This window comes from Procambarus clarkii, chromosome 28, assembly GCF_040958095.1.
Source record: "Procambarus clarkii isolate CNS0578487 chromosome 28, FALCON_Pclarkii_2.0, whole genome shotgun sequence".
In the NCBI taxonomy this organism is placed as follows: Eukaryota; Metazoa; Arthropoda; class Malacostraca; order Decapoda; family Cambaridae; genus Procambarus; species Procambarus clarkii.
Genome location: NC_091177.1, coordinates 30099710 through 30108564, shown reverse-complemented (window position 1 = coordinate 30108564; position 8855 = coordinate 30099710).

Genomic DNA, 8855 nt, shown 5'->3' with positions numbered 1-8855 from the left:
TGAGTATACACACACACACATACACACAAGAGCCAGAGCTCAACCCCCACAAGCACAACTAGGTAAGTACACACACACACACACACACACACACACTTTATACGTATTTTATACGTTTAAAAGACGACTTTATATACATAGTTAGTCACCTTTCTGCTACTAAATAAATAAGTCAGAAAACGTTTTGTGCTTACTGGGACCGTTGTCATGTAAACAAAGAAGAAAAATCTGTCTCCTCCCAACATTATTATTTTTTAACTTAGTAGGCCTACAGTCTCTGCCATTAGTCATACTAGGCACAAGATCACGTCATTAGTAGTATGCCAAGATAATAGACCTAGCAAGTTTCTGCCTCAATGCCTAATTGGGTAACTATTTTCGTTATCTTCATTACCAATCTTAACAGATATATAAATATATTAGAAGGATGTGCAACCACGTGGGTTGGTGGAAAAAGCGACGAATTTCAGTCTTGCAGGGTTGGGGTTCGATCCCCGATGGTCTAAGTGGTTGGCCGCCATTCCTTCACCCCGTCCTTATATCCTGGGTTCAGCGCTTTCTGTTCATAATAACCCAATTTATATAAACAGGATATCTGTTTCTTTTTGTATACTGGAATAATTTCTGCCTTCTTCCATAGGGACGACTAAATTGTTTGAACTAGGCAGAGTTAGTTGACGTGTTGGTGTCAACAGGGTTTATAGCTGCGAGATAAGGTCTTGAGCTGACCTCATCTGGCCCCACAGTCTTTCCTGTGTCGAGTGTTTTAAGATGGTGACCTTCCAACCTGTCCTCTTAAAAGAACGTCGCTTTTGGCCGTTTGCCCGTATGGCCGAATTTAGACGTAATTTGAAAAAAAAAAAAAAATGAAAATAAATTTGGGATTTTTTTTTTCAACAACAGTAAGTTAAGGGTCCTCAGGTTAGGTAGGCAGGAAATTCTCATAAAGTTTCAAAACGTTATGAAAAACGTTAATTTAAAGTGTCCTCTTATAACCTCTGCGCGTACGCCGGACGACTCAAACAGAAAACAGAACAGAACGTCACTTTTGTGAGTCGATTTCATTTCAAATTACGTCCAAATTTAGCCATATCGCGCATACCAGCCAAAAGTGACGTTATTTTTAAGAGGACGGGTTGGACCTTCAGCCTCCTGTATAACCACTTGAGTCATCCTAGACACAGTGCTTGTAGCAAGATGTGGAGGCTGACGCTCAGGATCATGGACTTCCATCTTGGTAGCAAAGGGGTTTGCCAGTAGATCAGCGTTCACCTGATGGGCTGCAACAGTTCCACCCTCCCGTTAGAGGAAGAATTGTGACCCCAGATTGATATCCCGGCCGATTTTTAACCAGAGACCATCAGACCATGGATGGTGTCATGATTCAACACTTCCAGATACAAATTTTCTTCAGGTTTCGGAAACCTGTTATAAGAAAGCAGAACATCAGCAATAAAAATGAGGGAAAATTCCTTGGTCTATACTTAGACAAGAGACTCAACTTCCACACCCACATGTAACACATAACCAAGAAAGTCTTAAAACGGTTGGGATACTCTCTAAAATCAGATATTATATACCTAACTCTGCTCTCCTCTCACTATATTATGCACTAATATATCCCTATCTTACTTATGGTATCTGTGCTTGGGGCTCAACCACTGCAAACTACCTTAAGCCCATCATCACCCAGCAAAAATCTGCAATCAGAACAATAACAAACTCTGATTTCAGACAACACTCAGCCCCCTTGTTTAAATGCCTAAACATGCTAAACATAAACTTACTCAACAAATTGTCTTGTGTCAACTACATTTACAAAACCCTGTTCTTAAATGCAAACCCTTTTCTGAAACTCTCCCTAGACAGATGTAATAGGACCCATAATCACCAAACCAGAAATAAATATCTATTTGATATCCCCAGAGTCAAACTTATTCTGTGTAAACACTATGCAAATAAGGGACCTAGTCTATGGAACTCACTCCCTAACGAATTGAAAAGCTGTCCAATTTTGCCTTATTCAAAAACAAAACAAAAAAGTACCTAATTTCATCTTCATAGTTTCCTACCTAGTGCTTTAAACTCTCACTAAATCTAGTGCTACCCAATTCCTACATCTTTCAGAAGATGTATTATTAAATACGAAATTACTTAATGAAATTCCTATTTCCATTCTTCCTTCGTGGTCTGACACTGTCATACTGTATATTGTATGCTACCCACTCCCCCAATATATGTACCTAAGCCTTACAACTTTACCATCGTAATCATTGCTATCATCTTATTTGTGCTATCAATATGCTTTAATGTGCCTACTAATCTTTGTCAAACTATCAGTCAAGCTATCAGTGCTATCAATGTGCTTTATGTGTCTACTATTTTTGTCATAAATTCTTACAAATGTACCTGTTAACATTTTATAAACTTTGTAGAAATTTCCTACTTAAAATTATTTGTTAGATTAAGGACTTGCCCGAAACGCTATGCATACTAGTGGCTTTGCAAGAATGTAAACACACCATGTAAGTACTCTTATCAACTCAATGCACCTTCTTGTACATTGGTACCTTCTTAAATAAATGAGCCGGGGGATGCCTTTTAAATCTCCTCCAGGTCTTGTTTTTGGCCTCAACTGCCATCCGGCAGCGATATCCAGACCAAGGTTGATCAGTATGCTTGGTATCCCATACTGGTATGGGATACCTCCAGCTTGGTATCCCTCACTGTCGGTGAGGGATATCCCTATGCTGGAGGTCCACTATACGACTGCTGAAAGCGTTTGCGTGGCTGTTCACGGCATTCCAATCAGTTGCTTCAAGCTCTGAGCGGAGGGCTGGCCAGTTCCCTCTGTCCTATAGGCAGGTAGTTCGAACAGACTCTTCACCTCGATCTATCGGGATAGCCAGTGTAGTAAAGACAGCCTTGTGGTCTGAAGAACCAACATATCCTAGAGGTCTGCAGTAAACTATGGTGAAGGTATGTCAGTTACAACAGAATCAAGGGACGAGCCTGAAATGTGGGTTGGAAAGCTAAATTTTTGTTTCGGATTGCAGACTGTTAAAAGTTCGTCCAAATCGCTTTGTGTGAAATTTTAACACTCCCTTCCCTATGCCCCCCCCCTCTCCTCTCTCTCTCTTCTCCCCTCTCTCTTTCTCTCCTCACTCTCTCTCTCTCTCTCTCTCTCTCTCTCTCTCTCTCTCTCTCTCTCTCTCTCTCTCTCTCTCTCTCTCTCTCTCTCTCTCTCTCTCTCTCTCTCTCTCTCCCTTCCCCCCCTCTCTCTCCCTCCCTCCCTCTCTCTCTCTCTCTCTCTCTCTCTCTCTCTCTCTCTCTCTCTCTCTCTCTCTCTCTCTTCTCTCTCCCTCCCCCTCTCTCTCTCCTCCCTTTCTCTCTCTCTCTCTCTCTCTCTCTCTCTCTCTCTCTCTCTCCTCTCTCTCTCTCTCTCCTCTCTCTCTCTCTCTCTCTCTCTCTCTCTCCTCTCTCTCTCTCTCTCTCTCTCTCTCTCTCTCTCTCTCTCTCTCTCTCTCTCTCTCTCTCTCTCTCTCTCTCTCTCTCTCTCTCTCTCTCTCTCTCTCTCTCTCTCTCTGTCTCTCTCTCTCTGTCTCTCTCCCTCCCCCCCTCTCTCTCCCTCCCTTTCTCTCTCTCTCTCTCTCTCTCTCTCTCTCTCTCTCTCTCTCTCTCTCTCTCTATCTCTCTCTCTCTCTCTCTCTCTCTCTCTCTCTCTCTCTCTCTCTCTCTCTCTCTCTCTCTCTCTCTCTCTCTCTCTCTCTCTCTCTCTCTAATCCTATCACAACATGGCACAGGGGAAAGTCAGAGTGACTTAATGAAGAAAATGTTCTCCCAAGCTTTGGAGAACATCAGGATGTTCTTGGTAGAGCATCAGATAATCATCCCAAGACAAGATGGAAATGTGTCGCATACTCCAGGATTGGTCTTACATATGTGGTATACAAGGTTCTAAATGATTCCTTACACAGGTTCCTGAACGCTGTTCTGATGTTAGCCAGCCTCGCATATGCCGCAGACGTTATTCTCTTTTTTTGTGGGCTACAGGAGACAGGTTTGGTGTGATATCAACTCCTAGATCTTCATTCTGTCCGTTTCATGAAGTACTTCATTTCTTATTTTTATTCTGTGTCTGGCCTCCTGTTTCCACCGACTAGTTTCATTACTTTGCATTTACTCAGGTTGAACTTTAGTAGTCATTTGTTGGACGATTCATTCAGTCTGTCTAGGTCATCTTGTAGCCTCCTACTATCTTCCTCTGTTTTAATCCTCCTTATAATTTTTGCATCATCAGCAAACAATGAGAGGAACGATTCTATAGCTTCTGGGACATCATTTACATATATCAGAAACAGTATAGGTCCAAGGCCTGAATCCCGCAGAACTCCACTGGTGACGTCTCGCCAATTTGAGACCTCACCCCTAACAATGACTTGCTGTCTTCTGTTGCTTAGGTACTCCCTTATCCAATGGAGTACCTTCCCTTTCACTCCTGCCTGCATCTCTAGCTTTTTCACTAGCCTCTTGTGTGGTACTGTGTCAAAGGCTTTCTGGCAATCCAAAAATATGCAGTCTGCCCACCCCTCTCTTTCTTGTTTGATTTATATTGCCTGGTCGTAGAATTCAATTAGTCCTGTGAGGCAGGACTTGCCATTCATGAACTCATGTTTATGCTGTGTAACAAAGTTCCTTCGCTCCAGATGTTCTGCTAGCTTTTTTCGCACAATCTTGTTCATCAGCTTGCATGGTATGCAGGTTAAGGACACTGGCCTGTAGCTCAGTGCCTTCTGTCTATCCCCCTATCTTGTATATCGGGACTACATTTGCCGCCTTCCAAATTCTTAGCAGTTCCCCTGTTGCCAGTGATTTGTCAACCACTATGGAGAGTGGCATGCACAGTGCTTCTGCACCTTCCTTTAGTATACAAGGGGATATTCCATCTGGGGCCTATAGCCTTTGTCACATCCAACTCTAGTAAAAGCTTCCTTACTTCCCCACTGGTATTCTCAAACTCTTCCAGTGGTTCCTGGTTAACTATTCTCTCTCTTATCTCTGGAACTTCTCCTTGGTCTAATGTGAAGATCTCCTGGAATTTCTTATTCAGTTCCTCGCACACTTCCTTGTCGTTTGTAGTGAATCCATTTGCCTCTATCCTTAATTTCATTACCTGTTCCTTTACTGTTGTTACTCTCCTGATGTGGCTGTTCACCAATTTAGGTTGAGTCTTTGCCTTGCTTGTGATGTCATTTTCGTATTGCTTTTCTGCCTCTCTTCTCAACCTGACATATTCATTCGTGGCATTCTGGTATCTTTCTCTGTTCTCAAGTGTCCTGTTATTTCTATAGTTTCTCCACAATCTTTTACTTTGCTGCTTAGCTAGCCTATATCTCTGATTGAACCATGGGTTTCTCCACTTCATTTCATTGTTTTCCTTTTTGGACTGGGACAAACTTGTCTGCTGCCTCCTTACATTTCTGCGAGATGTAGTCCATCATGTATTGGGCCGTATTTCCCCTGAGCTCCGTTTCACATGTTATATCTGTTAGGAATTTTCTTATCTCCTCATAGTTTCCCTTTCGGAATGCCAGCCTTTTGTTTTCCCCTCCTCGAGTTCATTAACCCTTCTTCAACCAGATACTCAAACGCCAGTACACTGTGGTCACTCATTCATACTGTGGTCTCAAAACCGATTTCCCTTATGTCAGAATCGTTCAGAGTGAAGACTCGGTCGAGTCTCGCTGGTTCATCGTTTCCTCTCATCTTTGTGGCTTCCCTGACATGCTTGCTTAAAAAGTTTCTTGTCGTCACCTCCAATAGTTTGGCTCTCCATGTATCTTCACCTCCATGTGGTTCCTTGTTCTCTCAGTCTATCCTTTCGTGATTGAAGTTCCCCATGATGAGCAGATGGGATCTATTTCTACAGGTAGGATCTGTTTCTATTTCTATTTCTATTTCTCAATTGTAGAGTTAACTGCCATGTTGTTGTTGTCATACTTGCCTGGGTCTTCTGTCATTTAGTGGAGGTTTATAAATGACTGCTACTACTGCTCTTGGTCCTCCCATTGTCATAGTGCTTGTTATGTAGCCTCTGAATCCTTCGCAGCCCAGGATAACCTCTCTTTGAAACTCCATTCCTTTCTTATTAGTAGGGCCCTCCACCTCCTACCCTTCCTTCCCTCTCTTTCAGTGTAGTCCTAGTGTACAGTGTAGTCCTGGGGAAACATTACATTCATTATGATTCAGAGAGTTTTGTTTCTGTGAGTCCGATTACATCTGGATTCACTTCTTGTGCTCTTTCCCTTAGTTCACTGGCCTTGCTTGTAATCCTATCTATGGTCGAGTACATCACCCTGAAACTGACTCTTCTGTCCTTTCTCAGTTTCTGTTGGTTCCCCTGAAGCAGGGGAACAGGGAGGGTCCGGGATGGGAGGGCCTAGGAAGGGAGCCCGGGCGGATCCGGGGTGTGTGGGGCCTGGGATGATGGAACAGGGAGAGTGGTGGAGGAAGGAAGGCTTGGGGGGGTTGGGGAGAAAATAGGGCTGGGGGGGGGGAGAGGGGGAAGGGTTGGTAGGGTGGGTGAGAGGGGGGACTTGGGGGCAGAAGATAAGAGAGGGCTTCGGTGGGGGAGGTGGGGAAAAGGAGGGCTGAGGTGGATGAGGAAGAAGGGAAGGCTTAGGGGGGTTGGGGATACTGGATGGTTTGAGGGTTGGTGAGTACAACTAGGTGAGTGCACACACACACACACACACACACACACACACACACACACACACACACACACACACACACACACACACACACCATCTATACTCACATTGTGTGATTGTGTGTGTATGATAATTGTAACTGTACCTTAATTTAAATTAAAAAAGTTTTCAAACATCATTTTTACGTTTAACAATCACTACAACAATAACAATCTTAGTCACAAGTATAGTACCATCTAACAAACAACACACCCATAGTAATCCCCTAACAATCAACACACCCCCATAGTAACTCCAGAACAGTATGGTAACATGACTCTTTTCATCTCTGACCAGTGAGAGCGACATGTCCGCACGCCTCGGAGCCTCCAGCAAGCGACTGATCCGGGCACGCTGGGCTGCTACCTCTTGAACACAAACTTGTACCTCTTGTACTAGCAAGTACCTCAAAATGTACCTTAACAATACCAATATTGTATTAATTAAAATAGCTTAGAAGTGGTCTTATTTTCTTGTTTCTTCTGTCAACTTTAACCATCCTGTTAGACTTTAGGAGATCAGACTTTTTATCACACCCATTTCATGCCCATTAGCCAGCTGCTTTCCTTAACAATAATAATAATAATAATTCAGAGTCGAGTTATGTAGCATTGCGAGGTTTTCGTGGGGGTGACTATGGCAGTATCACTTGGTACTGTATTTTGGACAGCGATCGCGACCCGCCCATGTTGGGCATGTAACCAACGGTAATTAGTCTGAAAAGTTGGGGAAAACTTGTTTCAAGTGTCTAGCCTCCATCCTCTGACAGACAGACATTACCATTTGAAAATGGTAGATGGGTACCCAGAAGTGCCCCGTTCATTGCCTGTCTCGTATGCCCTACTCTCTCCTCTCCCCATTCTTGTTCTCTCCCCATCCACCCTCCCCATCTCTATTCCTCATTTCCCACCTCTTTTTCCATTTCATACCCCCCCCTCCCCTTTTTCCCTCCAAGCCACCTCGACTCTCTTCCTTCTATAGATTCTATGGAAAATCATGAAAATATTTTCCATTGAATGCTGAAGCTACTCCCAACATTTACCTGCGCATTTCCATGATTTGCTTGAAAATTATGAAATTAACTCATTCATGTTAGAATGATGAGGAGGGAAGGGAAGGGAGAATCAGGCGAAAGCACGAAGCCATTACGACTATATAGCACTTGGAAGGGGTCAGGATAAAGATTTGGGATGGGACGGGGGAAGGAATGGTGCCCAATCGCTCGAACAGCATGAAGCGAGACCGTCGCTCTACCGTCCAGGCCAAGTGGTGGGCACCATTCCTTCCCCCCCCCCTTTTCCCTGTCTCATCCTAAATCCTGCTCCTGATCTCTTCCATGAGCTTCTCCAAACTTCAACGTCTAGGGAAAACATATCCATTATTTAATACCTGGTGATACCTGGTTGATGGGGTTCTGGGAGTTCTTCTATTCCCCAAGCCCGGCCCGAGGCCAGACTTGACTTGTGAGAGTTTGGTCCACCAGGCTGTTGCTTGGCGCGGCCCACAGGCCCACATACCCACCACAGCCCGGTTGGTCCGGCACTCCTTGGAGGAAACTTTCTAGTTTTCTCTTGAAGATGTCTACGGTTGTTCCGGCAATATTTCTTATGCTCGCTGGGAGGATGTTGAACAACCGTGGACCTCTAATGTTTATACAGTGTTCTCTGATTGTGCCTATGGCACCTCTGCTCTTCACTGGTTCTATTCTGCATTTTCTTCCATATCGTTCACTCCAGTATGTTGTTATTTTACTGTGTAGATTTGAGACCTGGCCTCCAGTATCTTCCACGTGTATATTATTTGGTATCTCTCTCGTCTTCTTTCTAGTGTGTACATTTGGAGAGCTTTGAGACGATCCCAATAATTTATGTGTTCTATTGCGTCTATGTATGTAATTTCAAACTTCATAAAAATCGCAAAAGGATTTGGCTAGATATTTCTTTAACTGCGGCACTGGAACTGACCCCAGTTCCCATGACTGCTCATACCTCAAACCATTCACTCTGCAAAGCTGGTTGAGGCTAGACCCAAACATCTGGTCTCAAACCTTGGACAGAGAAACAAAGAAACAGACCAAAAAATGATAATCTGTCTCATAGATGT